General features: G+C 40.9%; 1 pseudogene; it reads right to left on the bottom strand.

The window, feature by feature from the left end:
- Positions 1–40: 40 nt before the first annotated feature.
- Positions 41–26,688, bottom strand: LOC129454886 (NLR family CARD domain-containing protein 3-like; annotated as a pseudogene).

The following is a 26,688-nucleotide window of genomic DNA, read 5'->3' as shown; positions in this document are numbered from 1 at the left end:
TATTCTTATATTATTACAACTCAAATATTTGAGTAGCTTTATCACACACATTTAAGCAGGTTTTTACACAAAATCACAGAATATGGAATAAATGATTTTAGTGCGTGAAGGTTTTTCTATTTATTCTTTATGCTTGTAAATGCCAAGAACTTTATAAAGGTTCATTGTAGGAAGAGGAAGTATATTAGAGAGGATATTCTGCTTTGCAAGTCCATGTATTGGAAGTGCTGTGTAGGTGTTGGGTGATTGACAATGATGTCACAAAAATGAGTCTCATCCAGTGCTTGTGTTTGTCCAATAGGTGGCAGTAAGCAACTCTTACTGTTTAATTTTTGTTTCTCCTTGTAGCTTCTTGTTACACAATACTAGGTACAGGATAAAAATGTAAGATTAGTTAGAAAGCTAAGACATGTACTCATTGTTTGTGAGGTACATTTACATGCAGTTATAATCAAGCTACAATCTGCAATTGTATCTCTATGTATACATGACACAATGGGAAATGTAACATTTACATTGTTGGTTATTGTTGGTGCATTACATACAACATAAATGAAGCATTCAAAAAGAACTAGAATAAATGCTTTTAGATGACACTACAAATTTCTTTAGACAATTTGCAAATCAATAACTTACTGTAGCTTCTCCAGTGCATAGTGCGGATCCTTCTGTAACTCAATGAGCATCTGTTCTCCTAAATCTCCCAGTTTACAACATCTCAGATTCAATTCCCTCAGGTGTAAGGGGTTTGATCTCAGAGCTAAAACCAAAGCAGCACAACCTTCCTCTTCAACACTGCAACTAGACAATCTAAAAACAGAATTGAAGAATGAACTATATTTGAATTGGGTGGGGGGTATAATGGTGTTTCATGCATTCTGACTTATTAACACAAGTTAACATGGGCAACGTTTTAAAGAACCATTTGGACATATGATGGAGTATTTCTGTGCCAAATGCACTTCATCAGAGTTCAGACAGGTTTTGAAAAGTTTTTTCAACTATTGATTCTGTTACGTGACAGAATGGCTGAAAGTACATTGGAATTCCTCCTTATATGGGCACTTCACCTGGAATAGGGTGCGCACAAACCAACCAAGAGCTGACACGAAATCAACATCACCAAAGAAGTATGTTGTTGTTTGTGAGGGAAATTTAAGCTTGTTTAGCTGCCCGAAGAACCCAGCATTATGGGAACAATGGATATAGTTTGCTTATCCCTGGTAGAAGCGGAGTTGCGCAAGTGTGTTTGTTTTACACTGGCCCTCGTGCAAAAATCGATTTGGGGCGGTCTGTTCTGATACTGTGGTGGGCAGACACAGATATGTATGGGAAAGTACTTGTTTTTTACATGTTTTCGGATATATGACTTTTAGAATGTACTTCCCGTCATGTCGATTTATGATGACAGATCCACTTTGATGCGGTAATCACAGACTTTAGATTCATGCGTGCAGAGTAGCGGGGTGAAGCACAATGAATGCACAGAACATTACTCCGCAATTTTATATTTGAAACAGAGATGGTGAAAAAGAGGCCAACGTTACAGACTGCAACTGTAATATACATGAAACTCACTGTAGTTTCTCCAGTTTACAGTGTGGATCCTTTAGTACATCGGAAAGCAGCTTCACTCCTGAATCTCCTGGTTTATTGCAGCTCAAATCCAAGTCTCTTATGTGTGAGGGGTTTAATTTCAGAGCTGAAAACAGAGCACTACAACCTTCTGCTCCAATATGGCAGTTATACAGTCTGCAGAGAGAATAGAAAAAGTATACAAATAAATAAATCAGAGTGGCCTAACTGAACATTCTTATTTAACCATTGATATATGATAAAACACAATTACTGTAATTTCTCCAGTTTACAGTGTAAATCCTCCAGTACTTTGGAGAGCAGCTTCACCCCTGAATCTTCCAGGTTATTATAGTTCAGATTCAGTTCTCTCAGATGTGAGGGGTTTGATCTCAGGGCTAAAACTAAAGTAGCACAGCGTTCTTCTGTAATACTGCAGTTATTTAGTCTGCAGAAAGAAAGAAAAGAGAAAAAATAATTACCATGCAAAAAAGCATTCAATCAAATAAATGCCTCCTCAGTTGAATGCATTTTAGTTGTGTGGCAAATTATTTTATTTCTTAGAATTATTACATTAGGTCAATGTAAAAATGTAAACGGGTATCAAACATTTCGTAAATCGAAATGCTAAATTGAATTAACAAAATTATCTGCAGATAATTAATGTTTGTTATGTAATATAATATAATAAAAATAAAAGGTTTCTATCAAAGTCTCCAGAATTTAATGTTTTGGTGCTGGGTTTTTTTTGCCCCTGGGCTCTTTTCCCTTTTTTTTCCATGCCCCTGGTCCCCACTTTAAGTATTCTGGTAAAATTGGGGAGGGGGGGGGTTCTGCACTTCGGAAATGCCTTTGCTTATCACAACTGTTTTTCACAGATTAAGTTTACACTTAACTTAAACAGAGAGTGTTTTATTAAGGAAAATTAAATTAAACTCACTGTAGGTTCTCTAGTTTACAGTGTGGATCCTTCAGAAAATCAGAGAGCAGCTTTACTCCTGAATCTCCTAGTTTATTACAACTCAGATTAAGATCCCTCAGGTGTGAGGGGTTTGATCTCAGAGCCGAAACCAGAGCAGCACAACCTTCATCTGGAATACTGCAGTTATACAGTCTAAAAAGGAGATTAACTTTATATATTCACAGCTGGATAGACATAGTAACATTAAGTCCTGGAATAAATAACAATGGTAAAACGAAATATTTTTAATTTTAACTGTTCAGATAATATTTTTACTCACTGTAGTTTCTCCAGTTTACAGTGTGAATCCTTTAATAGATCAGAGAGCAGCTTTACTCCCAAATCTCCCAGTTTATTAGCTCCCAAATCCAGTTCTCTCAAGTGTGATGGGTTTGATTTTAGAGCTACAGCCAAAGCAGCACACCCTTCCTCTCCAATACTTCCAGACAATCTGTAAGGAAAATGAACAAAAAACTCCTGTCATTTACAGCCAGATGAACACATTTTTGCAAGGAAAGTAAGTTGTAAATGGGTTTGTGTGTCCATGTCTAATGAATGTAAACATATTTAAATCAAAGAGGATAACCTGAGAATTTTCATTTAACTAGTTACTACAATATGATAAAAGTAACACTTACTCTAGCTTCTCTAGTTTACAGTGTGGATTCTTCAGTACATCAAAGTGCTTCATTCCTATATTCTCTAGGCTACAATAGCTCAGATTCAGTTCTTTCAAGTGGGAGGGGTTTAAACTCAGAGCTGAAGCGAGAGCAGATAAACCTTTCTCTGTAATACCACAGTCAGACATTCTGCAAAACAAACAAGCAAATTGATAATATAAATGGTTGACTATTATATATTTATAGCTTTCAAACAATGCATCATACACCATAAACCTGTCTAAATAAGTATCAAACAAACTAAATAAAACATACATTTTTAAATTAAAGTTGCTAAAGAACATTAAAAGAAAGTACTTGTTCTACATTCATGTTCATTAGTTCTTGCATTATTGTCAAGTCTTTTATTTTGAAGTTGTGTTTTGTAGTTCATGATCTTTGTAGTCTTCATTCATAGTCCTTTTTGTGGTCTTTGTAGTGTTTACCTGTGTCCGAAATAGCCACATTTACCCTTAATAATGCATTATTTGAAAGAACAGACATTTTGTAAGTTATGTCTAAAATTATAGGGGACATTATCGAGTGCATTTATTCAATTCCATAATCCGAGGCTACTGGATCCAGTAAACCCAGAGTGGCAGTGCTACATCCAGCAAAGCAGACAAGTCTGCTTGCAGTTTTGTTGAGGCAGCAATTCCTACAGACCCCATACCAAACCCTGAAGCTCCAGATCCTCCCTGATCCATAAAATGCCCTAAGCCCAAACCAACTGTGACGATAGTCATCATGGCTCCCTCTGCTGGCCTTCAGAGGCTTCATCTGTACAGTATCTTCATAATCCGCCTACTGTTTAAGGCTAAACGTGCAGTCTCCACGTGAAGCCTCCTCTTTTTACAGTATGGAGGTATTATATGTACATACACATACTAATGAAAATAATAATATTTTTACATTTTCTACACCTGTATGTGTAGGCTATGTATATTTAGCTGCCTGTCACAGCCTGCATGAGCTGTGTCAAACAGTGATTTTGTGTTTATGCTGTGTGTTGCTTGTACAGCTCAGCTGTACACAGCATTTATTCTCCTGATAGGCCGCTGGTGTGCCATAAGTCAAGATGTGATCTTGTGTGTTATGATTTAAGTCCATCATCCGCTGAGGCGGGTAACGTCTTCGTTCGTGGCACTCACTATTTCTTATTGAAGCGAAGCAGCTTACACTCCATTTATGGTGCCTGCTTCCCTTCAGTGCCCTCGCAGGGCACACTCATTGCTGTGCGTAGTAGCACAGGCCGCCACAATTAACCTACCCCTGCATATGGTGGAACTGCATACAGCTGGCTCCAGTGGGGAGCATGTATACATTCTTGTGCAGGAGGCTGTAGAACCTCCAAATGAAAGGAATGATGACCTACAGCCATTAGTTTATTGTTCCAAAAAGGAGGGATTTGTAATCGTTCAGTGCGCAGCTCAGTCCTATGCTGTGACTGAGACAGATTGTGATTTAATCAGATCCAAGGACTGATTCCTTACATAAGAGCTTATGTCTTCATTCAACATGGGAGGGTTTTCCCAGAGGGGAAACCCGTCTCTCATGATCAAAGTCACGCACCATTGTTTGCGTGCTCTGGTAACAGGAAGAAAGCCATGGCTTCTGTCCCAAGGTCCTGTGTTCGGTGCGCGTTCTCGATGTGTGACGCTGACAACAGACGCGTCTCTCACAGGTTGTTGCGATTATGGCAAGCCAAAAGGGTCAACATCGCTGAAACTCATCATCGGCTATGGCACTGAAATTGCCTTGGAATGATGGTGGTATGGGTTGAACTCCCATTTCCTTCTAGACCTGAGGAGCCATCATGTGTTTGTCTAGACAGACATCACATCAGTGGTTTCTTAAATAAATTTCTAAGGAGGTCTGCAATCAAAGTCACGCATCGTTGTCTGCGTGCTCTGTTGGTGTGGAGGAAACCTTGGTTTCTATCCTAAGGACTGTTTTGGGTGTGCGCTGGTGGCGTGTGACACTGACAACAGACACATCCCTTACAGGTTGGAGTACAGTTATGGAAAACCGAGAGGGCCAAAATCACAACATTGTTGATTTTAGGATAATGGCATTTGTGGTCTATGGACAAACTGTGCTCGTTGACGAGAGTTTAGATCCCAGGCCACTTGCATATGGCAGATGCCCTGTAAGGCAAAGCCCATTCCCGGGGAGTTGAGATTATTTGGACGCACAGAGGTCGATCTGTTTGCGTCTCAGGACACCATACACTGCCTGATGTGGCTTTTTCTTCTTTCCCCCAATCACTCTGCCACAGAAGTTCTGGAGAAAGTTTGCCAGAGATAGATAGCTGTCGGTCCGGCCTCTGAGGGGGCCATGCTCGTAGGCTCACGTCTCCCAACTGAGGTGTTGATCCCTCCACGGGTAAAATGTAATCCCTTAAGTGGAAAATTTTCACCTCTTGGTGCTCAGCTCATCTGACAGACCCAGTTATAACTGCCTGTCGACATAGTGCTAAGGTTTCTGCAGGAGCGTTTCTCTGATGAGTTTACTCCTTTCACCATTAAGGTTTAAACGGCAGCAGTTTCTGCCTACCATACTTTGATGGAAGGCTCATCAGTGGGTAGACACCCGTTACTAGCTCGCTTTCTTTGTGGCACTCGCAGGTTGCGACGTGTTAGCCGCACAAGTGCCAACTTGGGACCTACAAGTCATGCTGGAAGGGCTTTCGTCGGCTCCGTTCGAGCCATTTGAGACTTTGCCAGATAGGTTTCTGGCTTTTAAAACTGTGTTCCTTCTGCTATCACCTCTTTAAAGTGAGTGGGGGACCTTCAGGCCCTGTCAGTATCCCCTGCAGGTCTGAGTTTGCAACAGGGATGCTAAGGCTTTTTTACACCCAAAGCCAGGTTATGTTCCCAAGGTGCTGAACTATATGCCAAGGCCCATTGTTCTGCAGGCCCTTTGTCCTCCCCCCTTCAGGAGTGCAGACCAGGAAAAGCTAAATTTGGTGTGTCCTGTGCGAGCACTGGATACATATGTTCACAGGACTGCTCAGTGGAGGAAGTCTGAGTAATTATATGTGTGCTTTGGTTCACCCAGAAAAGGTTTACCAGTGACCAAGCAGGCTTTGAGCAGATGGATAGTGGATGCTATCTCACTGGCTTATGAACATCAGAGCATACTCTCACCCGTCGGTGTGAGGGCCCACTCTACCCGGGGTATGGCTGCCTCTAAGTCCTTAGGGTCAGGCACGTCACTTCAGAACGTATGTGATGTGTGCGGTTGGTCTTCACCGCTCACTTACGTCAGATCTTATAATATAGACCTAGACTCCTCTTTAGGGTCCCAGGTTCTTTTGCTTGACTGTGTTCAGTTATACACGCTACAGGCATTTGGTAGTATGGAAGCATGGGCATCTCGTTCCCCAAAGCGTTGCTATGGCGAGAGCTCGAGTCCCTCGAAAGGGAACGTCTCGGGTTACGTAGGTAACCCTGGTTCCCTGAGAAGCGAACGAGACGCTGCGTCTCCATGCCATACTCCCTGCATTCCTGTAGGCACTTGCTTCGGCACTTGGTAGCGAGTGTGTTTGTGTGGGATGCCTTCTTATACCCCTGGTCCGAACAGCATCCAGCCTATATCCAATTATCAAATTATTGATTATGTGTTACAAGTGCTTCAGATCAGTCACGCCGAGGCGTTCCCCAAAGCGTTGCTATGGCGATGCAGCATCTCGTTCCCTTCTCAGGGAACCAGGGTTACCTACCTAACCCAAGACGTTCCCTCACTCTGTCTCATGCAGTGCATTAATCCTCGTGCTCATTCATATAAACTTCAGAGAAACATATTAAACAACATACTTATTGATGAAAGTGAACCGTCGCGTTGCTCTCTCTCTCTCTCTTTCTCTCTCTCTCATTCGTTCGCTCACTCACTCTCTCTCTCTCTCTCTCTCTCTCTCTCTCTCACTCACTCTCTCTCTCTCTATCTTGCACTAAGGTAATTAATCATCATCTTCAACCTTTAGAAAGACCATTAAAACTACAAGTTATAAGATTGTAGGCTACTGTTTATGTTTGAGGGAATACAAATGCATCGTGCTGTCAGTCATTCTTTCTCTCTGACTCTCGCACTCGTGAGGCGTCATGGTTGGATAGTGCAGATTAAGGGGCGGTATTATTATAACAAGATCATGGGGGGAGCGAAATCCGAATGACCTATATATTCACATGCTTACAGATAGAGCCTTAAAACAAAGTTACAGGGTTGCTATTTTTCATGTTTTCTGGATTGGTAAAAACACTGGGGACCCGATTATAGCACTTAAACATTGAAAAAGTCTGATTTTCATGAAATGTCTCTTTTAATAAAACCTGCATTTGGATCTAACCTGTGTATCACCGTGCATGACAGAATACTTGGCCATACAAGATCCAGCGGTTTACTTCATTCACTCCGGTCTGCTTCCCCACACCAATCATGGACGAACAACCAATTCTAAATTCAACAGTATGTCTACAGGTACCTTTCTTGACCCATTAAACTAAATTTGCTTAGTGTTTCAAAATGGCCGTAAAATCGAAATGTATGTGGAGGAGTTCCTTTATTTCAGTGAATTTGTGCGTGAAGATGAAGAACTATTATAGGACTGCTTTTGGGTCAGTTTAGATGAGGACATCATTCTCAATTTCCTTGACCGGGATCCAAACTGGTCATTAGCCCAATTTATTGACTCTGTTTTGTTTTTTGTGGGTCAAGTGGGCCCCCAAGAGGGCCAATCTCGAGATCTCTGAACTCTCTGCCTTTGCCAAGATGGCTGATCCTGATCTCTCTGCCTTAGCCAAGATGGCCATCCCTGAGTTTGCATGTCTCTCTGTCATGTTAAACCTGTCTCTTGCTAACCTGGCCAAGCCAGCCTCTCTCTTCCCTGTCCCTGTTTACAGGTCCAGAGAACCACCAGCACCACCCTGCTTATCAGTGCCACCTAGATTACTGCTGGCTCCAGCACCACCACAGGCTCCAGTTGTGCCCTGCTCTCTGGCTCCGCCTGCAGCACCACCCTGGTCTTCAGTTCCACCTGGGTTCCTGAAACCACCAGCACCACCATGGTTTCCGGATCCTCCCTGGTCTCGGCTTCCTGTTCTGCCGGTTCTGCCCTGGCTTTCTGCTTTGCCGGCTCTGCCCTGGCTTCCTCCTCTGCCAGCTCCACCTTGTCTTCCTGTTTTGCCTGTGGCTCCGCCTTGGCGTCCTGTTCCGCCTGCGGCTCCGTTTTGGCATCCTGGTCCATTTTGGTCTCCTATCCCTCTGCCACTACAGGCCCTGTCCCAAATGGCACACTTGATATGGACTTTCGGTCTCGTGGCCTTAAATTGCGCGTGCTCGCTTAGTCTATGAGTCCGTAGGGTGTCCATCTGTCATTTTTACGCATGGAAGTGTGCTCATCAGCGCCTCCTTTGCCCCCTTGATGCGGTCTTCACCGCAGCAGGCTTCATGCACTTTACCAACCCAGAAGTCCTTGCGAAAGAGCAATCAGATGATGAAAGGGAGAAGTTCAAACTGACGGGCAACTTCTCTTCCTATTTCTGGCATGACACTCGAGTCTGTCCCAATATACAACTCCGGTGCACCCATGTGGACTCGCATCAAGGGTCCCTAAAGTCTGCACTACATGATGTCATCAAAGTGTGGACTCTGAGGAGGACCACAAGTCCGTAATCTGCCATTTGGGACAGGGCCACAGGGACCTGAACCGCCATCCCATCTGCCTCCGCTCCACCTCCCTCTGGAACTCTTTGAGAAGTGTCTGGACTCCACTCCTAGGGGTGGGGCTCTGTGAAGATAGTCATCATGGCTCCCTCTGCTGGCCTTCAGAGGCTTCATCTGTAAATCTGTCTCAGGACTCCATTAACCATTATTCCTTGCACTAGCCTGTTCATCACCACACCTGTTTCCTGTTTGCCATTATCCAGACTATATAAATCTCGCTCTCACACCTTGCGAAGTATTGTGTTAGAACTGTCTGCATACCAAGCATATTATCCTTTCTCTCTGTTCTGTCTCTCGGTTTTTGACCCATGCCTGTTTATCGCTTATGATTGTTTGCTGCCTGCCCTGACCTATGCTTGTATTTACTACTGTTTGGGATTGCCTATGCCAGGGGTCTCCAACACGTCGCTCGCGAGCTACTGGTAGCTCGCGTCTTAATTGCAGGTAGCTCGCTCGCGGGTTTATTTATTTATTTATTTTCTGTGGTTATGGCGCATTTGGATGTCTGGTTAGTGTTACAAGCGCCTGTGGTAGTAAAGACTGGGTACCTGTTTGACGTCGCGTGGAGCTGTGTAGACCGGCGTATCATATGACATCAGTAATTTAACATGTATGATTCAAAAACAAACAGATAAGTCTGCGCACCCGCGCCGGACGATCCGCGCAACGCGGTGAAGCCTGCGCCGCAGCAACCGGACGATCCGCGCAACGCTGTGAAGCACGCGACGGGGCAACCGGACGATCCGCGCAACGCTGTGAAGCTCGCGCCGTGGCAACCGGACGATCCGCGCACATCTCGAGTCGAGGCACTATGGTTAAAATGGATGCCGTCATTTTCGGAATGGGTTATCATCTCATATTTAAACATCAAATGTCAAGAGATACCAGAGAGCCATACGTGACATACATGCACATTCCTATTATGAATCCAAAAGCAGTAAATACTCTATGTTTGGATCATCTTTCTAAATCTGATATTTAATAATTGATTTTTTTATTCAAAATGTGGTATTTTTGGACGAATCCTACGAGAGGTGATAAAAAAGTATAAAGACAACATGAAAGTTTTGTTGTTGTTGTATGTTCTTTCATTTGATGTATCGTATGTTTATGTTTAAAGAAAAGCATTTTCTGAAAGGTATTACAATTTTGTGAAAAATTAAAAATGCTTGCACTGGCTGGCAACTTTAAAAAAAAATGCTGGCAGGAAAGAGTTCAAATCACAGTGAGCTAATAGACCGGTGTCTATTAACTCACTAATTTAGGTATAACGTGACACAAGTAGCTCTCGACCACTTTTATTTTTTAGAAAGTAGCTCTCCAATGAAAAAAGGTTGGAGACCCCTGGCCTATGCCATTAATGTTTGCCTGGTTGTTGACCTTTGCCTCTTTGTGGATTACTCTTAATAAAACCTGTATTTGGATCTAACCTGTGCATCACCGTGCATGACACCAGCTTTGTTTTGGTCCAAAGCCATGCACACTCTGCCTTGGTCTGTTACCATACCCATGCTGCTCTATGGTCTGCAGACACGTCTAAAGGGTTTATGATAAAAAAGACGCTCACATTTGCCAGATACTCGTATAATCTCATGCATATTCAGAGTTTACTGTTAAGGGAGTCTATGTGTATTTTGTGAATGTGAGTGTCTCTTTTATCATAAACAATTTTGATGCGTGTGCAGCAGGCACTTATTTTGACAAAACAAGTGATGCACATGGTCCACATGACGCGACAAAGAAATATTTTGAAAAGACAAGCACCACACATGACACTCCGAACACATATTTTGAATATGCAACCCTCGGATGAGCAGTCACAAGCCACCAATGCCTCTGAGCAGAGAGAAGAGTCCATTATTAGGATGGATAAGTAAATGGATTACGCAATGCAGGGGATTCAAGGCAGGTTCTGCAGAGCTGACTGCACCCCCTTTTGTACAGTCTGTCCTGCATCTTGTTTTTTCTAAACCAGGCATTTTAAATTAGCCACTATCATTGTTACACAGCAGTCTCTCTGGGCCTGTAAATGAAAATACATTAGCCTGGACTTGATATACACCAAATTATGTGTTGGTGTTGTTTTTCCTGGCATTTCAGCCTAAAAGTATAAGTAATCAATTATCAAATGTCTCAAAGGAAACAGTAAGAAAAGACCGCCAGGTCACAGATCTGTGCCCCTGTTCCACTAAGCAAACAGCCAGTGCCATTGATTGTTCTATGGCTGCTATGGTTGCCATTGAGAGGAATCTGTGGCTCAATCACAGAGCATTAAGGAAAGAGAATAGGTGTTTCTTATAGATGCCCCAATTTTACCTCTTTGCCTGTAAGGATTGGTTTGTCATGATATATCTAAAGACTGCATGGAAGATTCTGCCCAAACACAGGAAGCTCCTTAGGTTTGTTTTTTTTGGGGAAAGGGGTTTGGGGGATTAAAGAATACAAATACTGGGTTCTTCCTTTTGCTTTACTCTTATCATCTTACAGCTTCACAAATAGTCTTAATGCAGTTCTGGCTTCATTGCAACTGCAGAGTTCTGAACTACGGGCTGATACCAGCTCAGTCTGAGGAGTTAACGGTTTGACATTGAGATGTTGTTCTTGCTCACACAGGTGCTTAGGTCTGAGACCAAAGTGTGCTTTCTTAGAGTAAGGGGCTGGACACACCAAAACTTTTTAACGCGGCTGAAAAACGCCTTGAGGACGCCGAATGCCAGCTGTTTTTCAGCTGAGTGCCAGCTTTCCTCAGCTAAGCGCTTTGGTAGCGCTGATACGTCAGCTGTGAGACGGTTGGTTGCTGTGATACTTGTCCCGCCCCACCTACACTGTGATTGGACGGCCGCGTGAGAACTGACATTGACGAGCGGAGCTTTTCTTCCAAAGTTGAACATTTCTCAACTCTCTGCGCCGGTTTTCAGCGCGGGAAAAAAACCGCTAGCTGCTGGCTTATTTGAAAAACACTGAGTTTCCATTGAAATGAATTGAAAACATGCGCCGGCCGCGGGCGTAAAAGCGTTGGTGTGCACGCCCCCTAAGAGAACAACCTTTCTAATAGTGGGGGAAGAGTGTGATCAACCATGATGCAGGTTTTACATCTGCTAGCTGAAGGGCCCAAATATTCCACCAGAGGGCACTCTCTGGCTTATTGTCTGTTTAATGGACTTTATTTCCCATCATCCTTGGCCCAAACTTATTGTTTAATTGCCTTTACCTGTCTCTCATTATCTCTGTCCCCCCTGTCTATAAAAACATGGTTCATTCATATCATTCCTTGCTAAGTCTTGTTAATGTAACCCTGCTTCATTGTGTTCTTGGATTATGTTTGTTCTGTTTTCTGCCTTTTCTGCCTGTTACTTTGTCCTTGAATTATTTGGTATTTGACCTTTGCTTGTGTATGGACTTTGTTCTTAGATTTGCCATTTAATAAATATACTACTTCATTTGGATCATCAACCTCTTCTGTCCTGTGCAGCTCGTTACAGAAAACCTGACCACAAATAGATCCAGCAGTAGTGTGGTTTGGCTTAGCCAAAGGACTCTCACTGTTGAGGTCCATATTAAGGATTTTCTTTGACAATTCCACCAACCTCCCAGACTTTGTTAATTGACTCTTTCTGTTACAGAATTAAACAGCCACTCACAGATATTTTCACCTGTAATGGTCCTTGATGGTCGTTTACATTTTTTGGAGTACGTATTGCATCTTGTTAAATCTCCCTTCACTGTTGGGAGGACGCTTCCCCTAAACGTTTTGGGCGGGAGGCAGTTGGCATCCGTGGGCCACAGAGCCAGGCCTGTTGCGGAAACCTGTGTACACCATCATAATGGTGGTAAGCCCGGTATTTACCTCTGCCTCTCTTGAACCAGATCACAACAGAGGTGTCTCTCCGGAACCAGACCACGTCCAGCTTTGGTACATATCTCAAATCATCCTCGATATTTGAAAAACATTAAGTGCATTCCTCAAAACAATTTATACAAATAGTAAAACACCATGGATTACCTGCAAAAGCAAGTCTCTTGCTCAAAATCCTTAGTCTTTCAAAAGTAAATATCTGTGTCTATGAACATGTCAGTGCTTTTGTCCTTGTGTCATTGTGTATGGATATGACAGTCAAATTGTTTAGTCATGTTGTCATTATAACAGTTTACTCTGGAGGGATGTTCTAATCTAAACTGTCGCTAAAGTTTTGATGACAATTATTGTAAATTGTATGTTACACCTTAGTGTATGTGGGAGTTAGACAGCAAGAAACTGGATAAGATTCACATTTACGCTTTTACGGTTTGTACTGTAATTTGTTGACAGACCATTGAGAAAGGAAAAGACAGCACTGCATAAGTAGATATGTGAACATAAAAAATCTATTTGGGTAAAACTGTAAATGCATGTGGGCGTATGTGCGTGTGTGTGTGTGCAATAATTAATGTGTATGTCACTTTTCTCTGACTATGATGAATTACTTGCATTAATATCTCCAGGTAACAATTAGGATTTTCCAGTCCAACAGAAAGCCGCATCATCCCAGAATCTTGAAGTTTATTGTGACTCAAGTTTAGTTCTCTTAGATTTGAGGAAGTTGAGCTGAGAACGGAGGTCAGAGCTGAACAGCTTATCTCTGTGAGATTACAGCCACTGAGACTGGTAATGACAAAATAACTATATTAATCACTCTGTATAATAAAAAGTGAGAAGTATAGAATTATGTGCAACAAACTCATATAAACTGAAAAAGAAAAAAGTGTATGCCCATTATAATATTCCTGTTTTATTCAAAATCATTATTTACACTATAATATACTCACTTAGCTTTAGTAGATGCTTTGACCACAGGAAGCAGCCTCAGAAGACATTCTTCTGATCGAATATATTTACTCATTGTAAACTGATTTAACTCTTCTGAGTATAGCAAAACAAATACCAGAGCTGACCACTGAGAAGTAGACAGTTTGACTCGAGAGAGACATCTGTCAGCTCTTTTAATTAGGAATTTTTGTACCTCCTGCACTAGCGATTGATCATTCAGTTCATTCAGACAGTGAAACAGATTGATGGATTTTTCTGTATTGGGATTATCTCTAATCTTTTGCTTCATGTACTCATTTATTTCCTGACTGCTGTGAGAGCTGCTTTCTGTAAGTCTGAAGAGGTCTCGTATCATTGTCTGATTTGACTTCAATGAAAGGCCCATAAGAAAGCGGAGGAAGAGGTCCATGTGTCCATTTTCACTTTGTAAGGCCTTGTCAATGGCTTTCTTTAGAAAATCATTAATTGTTGACTTGTAAAAACTAAAAAGCTTTGTGGCTTTGTGCACAAAAACCAGAAACACATATAGAGCTGCAAGAAACTCCTGAATGCTCAGATGTACAAAGCTATACATCTTACCCAGGTACAGCCCAGAGCCCTCTCTGAATATTTGGGTACACACTCCTGAATACACCGAAGCTTCTTTGACATCAATTCCACACTCTATCAAGTCCCTTTCATAGAAAATCAGGGTCCCTTTCTCCAGTTGTTCAAAAGCCAAGTTTCCCAATGACAGAATACTTTCTCTAGCTTGCTGAGGATCCACCTCAGATTTTCCATCATATTTTTGGAATTTTAGTTTTATCTGAATGATCAGGAAGTGTGTGAACATTTGAGTGAGAGTCTTTGGGATCTCTGCGCTCTCTGCCTTACTCAGCATTCTCTCTAGAACAGTGGCTGAAATCCAGCAGAAGACTGGGATGTGACACATGATGTACAAACTTCTTGATGATTTGATGTGCGTGATGATTTTACTGGCCAGACTTTGATCATTAATTTTCTTCCTGAAATACTCATCCTTCTGATCATCGTTGAACCCTCGTACATCTGTGACCTGGTCAATACACTCAGGAGGAATCTGATTGGCTGCTGCTGGTTGAGAGGTTATCCAGATCAGAGCAGAAGGAAGCAGATTCCCCTTGATGAGGTTTGTCAGCAGCACATCCACAGATGCTGATTCTGTAACATCAGACAAACTTTGATTGTTTTGGAAATCCAGAGGAAGCCGACACTCATCCAGACCATCAAAGATGAACATGACTTTGAAGTCATCAAGGTCTGTTAATCTCATTTTTTTTATGTCTGTGAAAAAATGACAAAGAAGCTCCAACAAACTGAGATTTTTGTCCTTTATCAAGTTCAGTTCTCTAAAAGGAAGTGGAAATATTAAGTGAACATCCTGATTTGCCTTTCCTTCAGCCCAATCCAGAATGAACTTCTGCACAGAGATTGTTTTACCAATTCCAGAAATTCCTTTAGTCAGCACACATCTGATGGGTTTGTTTTGTTCAGCTGAGGATTTAAAGATGTCGTTGCACTTGATTGGTGTTTCTTGTATTTCTGCACTCCTGGATGATGTCTCAATCTGTCTCACCTCATGTTCAGTATTGATCTGTCCACTTCCTCCCTTTGTCATGTAAAGCTCTGTGTGGATCTCATGTAGAAGTGTTACGCTTCCTGGATTTGACATTCCTTCATAAATGGTCTGACATTTCTCCTTTATTCTGGATTTGTGTTGTTTCACATACGTTGGGGCAAGTTCTGATGAGCACAAAAAAAAGAAATGGTAATCAATGTGCTTGCTGAATATGATGCAAAATTTGATGCATGACTACTTTTCTCTAGTAATAGTCCCATCCTCTGCAATGCTCCCCAGCTAACAAAAGGGACTAGTTTTAGTTTGAGTTCTTGAATTATAAGAGCTTTGTTATGGAGTGTGTTTAGTCAGGGTTAGGCAAATATGATGCAATCTATTTATACAGCTTTCCTGCTAAACATTATTAAACAGATTAGTTGACTATTTGAGGAGCTCAGATGCAAAAGCGGCTAAATGCCACCTCTTTCAAACATGAGATAATGATATTAACCGAATGCTCTAATGCTTTAATCCTGGCCTGCACCAATTTCATGAGTTCGCATTAACATGTAATCGATAGGGAATGAGATAAAGCGTATTTGGCATGCTTTCCAAGGAGTGAGCTCCGAGCTTGGAATTTTAGCCTGACCCCAGAGTACTCCCCTCTTTTTAGCTGAGATGCTCATGGGATCGGACAGGTAGATCCCGCCTGCAGTCAAACAGGAATGCTTGACAATAATGTTAAAAAAAGCAAAATTAAGAATCTGACCGGGAGGACCCTCGCGACATCCAATAGGAGCTTGAGCAGAGATGCTTGCGGCATCTGATGGGTAGATCCCTCCTGCAGTCAAACAGAAGTGCTTGGGTGGTTTAAAAAGCAAAACATTTTGGTGTCCGACTGGGAGGACCCTCGCAGCATCCGATGGGAGCTTTTGCGAAAATGCTTGCGGCATCAGACGGGTAGGTCCGTTTGCAGTCGAATAAAAATGTAAAGGTATGAAAATGAGTGATGGGCATGACCAGCAATTCGAAGGGGAGACACTTAAAATAGTGAAAGAAAATTCTGCACAGCCTTGGAACGGGGAGCCCACACAGTGTCGTGCACGGTAAAGTGCGACAGTGCGTGAAAAAATAAACTGGGTATAAATATATAAGAATATACTGTACATACAGTATATTCTCACTAGTATAAACGCTCAGACAGATAAATATATATACATACATATGAGTGCGCCGGTGAAGCAAACAAACTAGGGATACATGCTTTTCTGATATGGAAGTGGTTGAATCTAATGTAGGTTTTAAATGCTTCTGACAACCAGCGACCAAGGCCCAATTTGTTGATAAGAGAGGCTTTTTTCAGTGGCAGTGGATGCAGCACAGATGCGGAATGAATAAGCAGAAAATTTACTTGCTGGGATACCAGACTGGTTTAGAATGTTTTAAAAATTGGAAAGTCTTACTTTGAAAAATTTGAAAAATTTGAGGTGACTGCAAATTCGAAGCAGCGAAGGAAACCAAAAACTAAATTAACATTGCGCCTAGCATGCGAGCAGTATGGATGGAGTGGTAGCCGAGTCGAAGGTTGGAAATGCACCTAGAGATTATGACAATTGTAATGGGCTTCCTGGAGTCTGAGTGGGTGGGTTTATTTCTAAATATATTTTTGATGAGGGGTGAAGTTTGAGAGTTGTTTATAGCTGATGAAGGTTTGCCGAAGATAAGTTTATGAAAAATGAATACTGAATGGCTTTAACTGTATTGAGAAAATAAATAAATGAGATGCCCAATGGCAAAAAATCTGGAAACGGAGCTAAAATGCTCATGGCACCACCACCTGCAGTCGAAACGGAAGTGCATGCGTAGAGAGGCGTGAATTTTTGAGAAGCAAAACTGGGCATCGAATTTAGGCATTTGACAGGGAAGACCCTCGCAGCGTCCGACGGGGGCGTTAGCAGGGATGCTCACAGCATCGGACGGGTAAGTCCCACCTGCGGTCAATTGGGCCTTACCCAGCACTTTGAAGGGGAAAGATGAATAAAATGAAAAAAAAGATTTTGCATAGCCTCTGAACAGGGAACCCACGCAATAATGCAAATAGCAAAGCCTCCACTTATAGAGGAAACTATTGCTATTAGATGAGTGAGAAATGATGAGATTTAGACAAGCAGCAAAGGCTGATAGAAATGTATGTGCAATAAGAGCTGATATGTAGGGGCTGGGTGATTGGAAGCAACACGTTTCAATTGGCATGTTGTTACTGCCGGCTTCATCACCACCAACGTGACATGAGAATGTGATGGATAACAGGAATGCTCACATGTTGGAAACAAGCAAATTAATTAACTCCAGCTGTAGTTTCTAGGGATGGACTTGCATCCAGTTCTGGTGCCGGCAGGCTAACTACCGGTGATGAAGGAAAAGAAAAAACGTAAACATTTTTACGAAACATATGATTTTGCTGCCCGGCACTTGCATGGCAGTTAAATTTACTTGCAAGATTCGAAGACTATTGTAAAAAGCATCATAGCAAGGCGGCGCAGAGCATTTAGTTCACAATTTAAGCTGAACGGCAGCATGCAGGACAGAGCAAAATTTAAATAAGCATTGAGAGAAGTTTACATTTAAAGCAAAACTGGCTAAGGAGATTAAATGTGACAACGCTATACATGACCGAATTATAAGCCGAAGTTAAAACCCAGAAACCCAAAGGAGATGGATGGGTCTAGTGATTTGCACTCGGCAATAAGAATACCAGGGTCTTTAAAACTTTTTGAACTGTGGGATGATGCACTGCTGGAATAGCATCAGGTGGTTAGAATTACATTTTTCAACGAATGGAAATGGAATTGCATAGTTGCAAAAAACGAAAACCCAGCACTACAGTACTGAAACAAATTTTTCTTCTGATTTTTACCACAAAAAGCTAATAAAACAGTGATGCGGAATTTCTTTTATCAGTCCTTGTTCAATGATTTGGCTCAATGGGCCAGAGTGGAAACCGGGGTGGAAAATGGCGGATGTCTTGCCAGCAGTGGCGAGAGTAGGATTCGGCATCCTGGTGTGCGTGAAGTGGAAAGTGTGGGCCAATATCCCCATCTCAGGTAGAGAGGAATTACTTCTTGGGCAATTAGTGGCAGGCCAGAAAGGCTTGTCATTAGACAACGCAAGAAACTGGAGGTGACGACACATGGGTGGGGCCAAATGCTGCAAAAATCTATCACGGGACAGATGTAAGGGACTGCTATTTATAGGCACCTCTTCGCGCGAATTGGTTGGATCACCTGACCATGCTCCTCCCGAACTTAGTTAAATAAACTTCATTCAAAAAATACCAGTTTGTTGGCAGAATTCATTAAGAGTTTGCCCAAAAAAATGCTAATTTACAATAAACATTTGCATCTGAGCTCTTTAATTGACCCTTCGCTATGCCCTGTCCTCCTTAGTTACTGTTGCTATGACTGACGAGCTTTTGCACCTGTCTAGTCTATTACAGTATGTTTGCACCAGTGTCAGACCTTCCCAAGGAGATAATTAGTAATTTATGGCGAACAGGTAAAATATCTGAGAGAGCAAGACAAAAGGGACCGCAGTTTGCATTTGAGAGACATATCCACGACATATGCAACCAATTAGAAAATAATTTAATCAAAATTAAAGCTAAAGCATATACGTCCAGGGCCGGCGCCACGAGGGGGCATCGCCCCCTCACCGGCACTTTCCCGCCCCCTTATATCACCATTAATGTTGAATGGGATTTTAATGATACAATTTTATTTAAAAATCACATTTGCCTTGTGTATTGTCTTCCTAAAGTGAATTTAATAGTCTAATTATTTAACAAAACAAAAAAAATCAAGTGTGCATGTATTCTGTTGTCTACCGTGACATTAATAAATACACGCCCACCATGGCTTGTTACACTTCAAGCGGCGCCACTAGAACTGTGAGGCGATGACGTCAAAGCGCCGCGGGAGCGAGAGGAAATTACACTTTGCATGATTTCTCGAATCGTTCTCGCGGTACTTTGACGTCATCCGGCTGTCGGTTCTTGCAGCGCCGCATGGAGTTGAACAAGCCTTTTGTGTTGACGAGTTGACCCACGTCGACAATGACCCCGCGTTCAGTCTCAGCGGGAAATCAAGATGTCGAAGTGCGAAAGTATATCAAAAGTTACAGAAAGGAGTGGGAGAGTGACCCGGTCCTGCCCTGTAGCAATGGATATATGGAAAATAGCGCTGCAAAATCTGAAAACCGGACTCCGGATTATCACACGTCAATTAATGCCGTGGCGTGGATTATTACCGGAGCATTTCAGATGCACAGAACCAAATGTTCGGCTGTCATGTCAATTCTGGCATGAACTTCAGCAGACTGTACATAGTTTTGAAAAGTTGAGATGTTTATGTTCTTCAGCATCCTTGCAAGTTAAAGTAAAACCAACTTATAATTGTTCTGCATTTAACGTTAAAGGTAAGCATCTCTCTCACACACACCTGTTTATCAGAAGTAAAATACATGTATTAATATTAATAGATAAAAAAGACATTGAATTTATAATTAACGAGTAGGTATTTAGCCTATCCTAAAGCATAGCTAAATGTGTAAACGAGTTATTGTCATTTTGCTATTGTGGTTCTCTATCTGCTGGTGTTTCGCTAGCTTATGGTGAATTACTTGTGGCAGTTAAAAACAACTACGTTAAATGATCAAATTGAACCAAAATTTAGATAAAATGTTGCGTTTGGACCGTTTTTGCGCTAGAAACCATTTGCAAACACTGTCCCCCACCATTACGTGAAAATTATTTGCACTACTACGGAAAGCAAACACAAAGTATTATATTGCATTAACTAATTTCACCATGGACATTCGAAATGGATTAAAAAGAAACTACCTCTGGGTCTGAACTTCAAATGAGCAGTGTTGTGCTGTTAAGTAACGTTAGGTAGGCTATGCTTTTTTGTTGTTTTATATAGTAAAAGTGTTCAGATCATGTACGTTGCTCACTATAGCTGTAGTTTTTGTGGTTGTATCCCAGAGATGTTTGTTTATAACACGTTAAAGCTTAAGGGACGTACCAAAGCTATATGTATTTTCTAGCTTGGGGAATTAAATGCATTTTGTGTGATCGCCCCCTCTGGTATTTAAGACGCCCCCTCATCAGCGCTCGGCTGGCGCCAGCACTGTATATGTCCCAGCCCAAGCAGCAGCCGTCTCATATACTGACCATTCAAATGGGAAACACACCAAGTGAGGAACCGCTTTGTTCATGCACAACAGCCGGGTAAGTGAAGTTTTTGAAAATAATCTTTTGAAAATAGAACTAACCCCGGGACAGCTGGATTGGAGTACTCAGGGTTGGCTGTCCATTATCAAAATGCTAAAATATTTATTAAAGTATGTCAGTCAGCCTCCATCTTGCCTTTATTCTTTTAAGTTATTATTTAATGTTCAAATATATATGCATTATGAACAAAGAACCGTCATTATTTCCATGCAATGATGTGCTGAGTTAGCTAGCTAATGTTAGCTAACATTAGCGTGCTTTTACATTTGAGAAAACGTATGTGTTTTGTTAATCCTATCGATATTTAGATGTAAATAAAGCCTTCCACAATGCTTGATCCACGTCCAGCATTTCTCCCCTTGGGTTTTAAGTTTCGGGAAGGGAAAGAAATCCACAACTACGTCCAAACTTTTAGAAAACCAGGTATCAGATTTACACAATCAATACGCACAACGCTTTGACATGTTTCCCTCTTTTAAATGAATGTCAGACCTCCCACGCCTAGTTACGGTTGCTAAAACCATATCTATATATACACACACTGTAAAAAATACTTGCTGCCTTAAAATTTTTTGTTAAATCAACTCAGATTTACAAGTCATGTCAACAGAGATGAGTTGTCACAACTTAAAAAATATAGTTGAAAAAAAGTCAACTTAACTTTATAAGTTATAACAACTCACCTAACTACTCGTCTCTAGTCAAGATAAATAATAGTAAGTTGAAATGACTTATAAATCCGAGTATATTCAACAAAAAATGTAAGGCAGCAAAGTATTTTTTACAGTGCATAATCTAATAGTAGCTACTGAAATTCTGACAAACATGAGTTTTTCCTGCTTAAATTGTAATTATATAAGCTCTTACTGGTCTGTAATGTGTTAGCGAGGTTTATCCGTTTCATCATTCTTAGGACATTCAGTGTCGTCTTCAAAAGCCCTTCTCTGACTCCTCTCTGACCTTCATCCTCCTCTTCTTTCTCAGAGCATGCTGGGTCATCTGGACTCAGTAGTTTCTTGTACCTCTTTAGCTCTTTCTTCATCAGAAAGATTATTTTGTCCTCAAGTTCCTAAATCAGAATTTAGCCAATGAAAAACTAAAGTCAACTGCTTAAATATTGTTTGGCTCTTAAGACATTTGATGACTGGTCGGTGTGTATTCCATTAATATTAAATAAAAAATTAATTAAGTTAATTTATTAAATAAAATTATATTAATTATGCACTTAATAATAAAAAACACATAATATACTTCCTAATAATCAATTTCAGATTGCAAATCAAATATTGCATTTAAAAAATTGTTTAAATCATTAAAAATTTTGTGCGGTAACCAGCATCTACTGATACTGAAGACAGGAAGGGGGGTTGGATGACAACTATCACTTTTGTTTTTGTTTATGGGAATCTATCTGAACCATGCAAGCACTATATAACTGTATGTGAAGAAAAGCTTATATTGTTTGTGTATTTACCACCTATGTTCAAGTTTTGGCAGCTAAACGGAGATCCAACACAAAACTCTCACCTTAAAAATAGAGTCCAGCTGCTTCTTTTCAACAGAGATTGCCTCACTCCTTGGTTCATCTTGTTTGTTTCTGTTGGTAATTAGAACAGTACAATTTCTGACAAATATCTATATCAAGCATTTCATACAGATAGGTAGCAAATAACAGGATCTTTTAGTTTCAACGTCAAGATTTTAGGTTTCTTCAAAGTATATGTGGCCCTGCCTGTAAAAACCAGGCTAAAGTCTCATTATCTAATTATGAGATAATGAGCATCAAAGTTGGATTTTAATGATTGCTTTCACATTGATTTCAATCTTTGACCTCACTAAGTCAATATTAAAGATATAAAGATGATATTTTTTTTACAGAATTTCAATTACATTATGTAGGATGTTTTATGTATAAAATAGTAAATCACAAAGTTGACTTTAGCTGGGTTTTCACAGGCAGGGTCACATATTATTAACAATATGCCATAGTGCTATTACTGTGAACGATATACAATGCTACGATTAGTATGACTGGTCTGTAGCTACAGAGTGTTATGAGGTATTTGCCATCCTTTGTGTAACGTGAGATGTTATTTACCTTTCACAACATCCTTGTCCTTACTTGAGTCTTACAGAAACAGTTCACACAAAAACAGAACTTTTTCATTCGGAACTACTTCCCATTTGCTTCCCCATAGACTTAAATTGCTGTTATTTTTGTGGAAGCATAGGGGGAGTAACTCTGTAAGAAAAAGTTCTGTTTTTGGGTGAACTGTTTCTGTAAGACACAAAGATGTGCTTGTAAAAGGTAAATAATGTCTCAGGTTACGACTGTAACCCTGGTTCCCTAAGATTGGAACAAGATACAAACAAAGCCAGACTTCCAAATTTCCGTCTGTGTATGTCAAATAAGCAACACTAACATAAAAAAACTTAAATCTGGAGGGTATTCCATGAAAGCTGGTTATGTGACATAACCGGGTATGTTTGAAATAGAAAATGTCTTTATGTATTCCCTGTGTGCACACATTAACTCTAGGTTAGTAAGTGGTTGATTGAACTAACTCTTTTCAGGTGCCCCCAGAACCGACATGATCAGGGTTAGCAGGTTTTAGGTTAATCAGCCAAAAGTCCAGGGTTTCACTGATTGTAAGTTAACCCTGGTTTCTGGAATACACCCATGGAGAAGATGTCAGATCCAATCCGTAAAATCTTACTTGTGTAAGCAGGGTTCTAAATGAACACCCGCCAACCCGCCAAATGCGGGTTAAAATTCATTTTGGTGGGTGTTAATGAAATCTTACTTGCCAGTTTGGCCGGTGAGGCATAGCATGCATGAAGCTCTGTTCTCGTCATTTATCCCTTCCTACAGTACTTCCTACATTTCCCATGAACATACTGCTTACTTGTTCTAAGAAGTATGACCACATAAGCCCAATTTTGGCATCTTTACACTGGCTACCAGTCAAATATGGCATACAATTTAAAATACTACTAGTTACCTACAAAGCCTTAAATGGCCAAGCTCCTTACTATCAGAATACAATCCATCATGTACACTGCGCTCGCAAAATGTTGGTCTCTTAACTATCCCCAGAATATCAAAAGTGTCTAAAGGCAGTAGATCCTTCTCCTACTTAGCCCCTAAGCTCTGGAATTATTTGCAAGCTGATTCCGAGAATCAGTCGATCACTTTAAATCTAAACTTAAAGCCGCTCTATGCATTTCGGCGTTTTTTTCAAACTATAATGTCACTATACATGATTATTGCTATTGTGCATGTTTACACACTATTTACAACCTCTAGGCTTATTTATGTCCTGATAATTATGTGAGATATTGACAACTGTTGTCATAATAATCGCATGACATAGTACAAGCAAGCGCAACAACATACAACATAGACCGCAAACAAGTTTACAAATGAGAAATTTACTTACTAGTCCATCAACAAGATCGCCAGAACAGCATCCCTCCAGTGCTGTCTTTTAGCTCACGCCAACGAGTAAAAACCTGACCGAGTGAGACTCTTGTCCGGATCCTAACGCGGCCATATTCTCTTTTCCTTTTCCTACTCTCTTCCGAACGCGCTTTCTTAAAGGAATAGTCTACCCTTTTGCCATATTAAACTATGTTATTACCTCAACCTAGAGGAATAAATACATACCAATCTTTTTTCAATGCGTGCACTGTACAGCGCGTTGTGAATGTGTTAGCATTTAGCCTAACCCCATTCATTCCTATGGAACCAAAAAAAAGTTTTATTTTGTGGCACCATACTTACTGGTATAACTCCTCATGTAACAGTCTTTAAATAGGAAAAACACGGAAGTGTTTGGTAGCTTCCCTGTTTGGTACCATAGGAATGAATGGGTCTAGGCCAGATGCCAACAGATCCACGACGAGCTGTACAGTGCACGCACTGAAAAACGATAGATATGCACCAACTCGTGTAAGTTGAGGCAATAACATAGTTTAATATGGCAAAAGGGTAGACTATTCCTTTAACTTTTAAATCGTTTAGCCTCACGTCTCAAATTTGCGTGTGCACTTGTTGTTATAGGCTTGATCGACTTCATGCGGCGCTGCAAGAACCGACAGCCGGATGACGTCAAAGTGCCGTCTCGGATCATTCTCGCGGTACTTTGACGTCATCCGGCGGTCGGTTCTTGCAGCGCCACATGAAGTCGAACAAGCCTAACGTGTGTGACGTCGTTGCCAAAAAGCAAGTCGTGATTCTCGCGAGATTTGTCAGGGGCGGTTCTCTCAAGCTTGCATTGCTGGTTTTGGTAGCGATGTCCCCCCCGAGCTTCAACAGGAAGATGATTCGCCTTACTATGACTTTGTTTACCACCGAAATAACTTTGAAGCTGTTATATTAACTCTTTCACCGCCAGCATTTTTCATGATTTTCACAAAAGTTTAATGCCTTCCAGAAAATGCTCCTTTTTAAATATATAAACATACAATATATGAAATAAAAGAACAGACCCTCTGCTTTCAAACAAAAAAATTGTTTCATCCTACCTTCATGTGTTCTGTTTTTATCACTTCTCAAATATGGGTAGGTTTCATCAAAAACACCAAATTATGAGCAAAAAGCTGAGATAATTCCATTTTTGTGAAGGACTTTTGATAGAGATCAGATGCAGAGCTATCTTTAAAACATACACGGACATACAGCTGTTTGCCCTAAGGCAATACTTCTGGTTTTTATAAGTTGCGGAAGAGCGCCACCTGGTGGATAATAACGGTTGCAGATTGACGAGATAACTCGTCAATGGCGGGGAAAGAGTTAAGGTGAAATAACTGCATAGTGTGTCTTTAAGACTTTTTCTTTAAAAAAGATTTCAAATAATTTGTCTAGTAAATGTATTTATCTTGCAATAGTTAGCCTGTACGGAACAAAGCATTCACAAACTCATATGGATCCTACGCTAGTAGGATTTTGTTTTTCTCTCCCTGTCTCGTCCTCGAACCCGAGGACATTGAGACAAACAGACCCAGTTTCGGCTGCCGTGAAGGTTAATACACCACTAATATTCTGGCCATCCTTCAACGTGATGCCCAGCCAATGCCTGACCAACGACCACCGGCGGAACCCGTTTAATCTCCTTATACATTTACATTATACAGTCGATATATATATATCTCCCAAGGGTTTTCTTCCTCCTAGGACTTTTTTTCTCCTGGCTAAAAAATTCAGGAGGTTTTTCTCCTAGGGGTTTTTTCAACCCCGGGGAGTCAGCCAACATTTGCTTAACTTAGCACCCTCTTCTATACGTTACACCATTTATACGCTCGCTTGAAAAGTTTATTCATAGCCGCTGTATTTTGCTACTTATGTTGTCTGTCGATTTTTCTGTGTTTTCCCATGCTTCTATTAATGTGAATTAATAACTGAATTGAACATGTCGTAATGTTTTGTCAGGATTGCTGCATGTACACAAAGAAAAACAAAACAAACAATTTTGTGGTGGGAAATAACTATTTTAAAGTTGAGGCAGTAAAGGACCATGAGAGTACCCAAAGTCATCAGGAGAGCCTAAGGATTAAAACTGCCAAGACAGGTCGTATTAAAGAGAGCCTTGATGGAAGAAGCCTCACTTTATGTGTGTTTTTTATGCCAACCATGTTAATAAAATTATCAAATGCATTGAGTGCCACTAATAATTGGCTGGTGGTCAAAAAAGTTAATTTAGAACCCTGTTAAAATTTCTCAGTCATTTCGGCGTTCCTACAGTCTGAACCACTGTAGTGAATCCACCCTTACACTAAGATAATATCTTTACATTTTCGACAGACACACACGACCCGTTTAAGGCACAGAAGCTATGCCCTTCTTTACTTCCCAATTCCTACGTCATCTCGCATAAGTTTCGTGCTTCTGTTTTCACATATTTGTCACCATACCATACTGACTGTACAAATGAAACAAAGTTTTACAGCTGATGGAATGCAGGATGATAAAGTGATTTTATCTAAACCATGAAACTGTCCTTACCTCTCATCAGTCTCACTGAAATAAGGAGGTTTGTTAATTGACCAGTCACTCTTTATGGACACACAGCTGGGCTCAGTACATTCTCCATGAAA

The sequence above is a fragment of the Misgurnus anguillicaudatus genome, chromosome 20 (genome assembly GCF_027580225.2).
Source record: "Misgurnus anguillicaudatus chromosome 20, ASM2758022v2, whole genome shotgun sequence".
NCBI lineage: Eukaryota > Metazoa > Chordata > Actinopteri > Cypriniformes > Cobitidae > Misgurnus > Misgurnus anguillicaudatus.
Note: the sequence above shows the minus strand (reverse complement) of the source record. Positions and strands in the feature narration are given on the sequence as shown.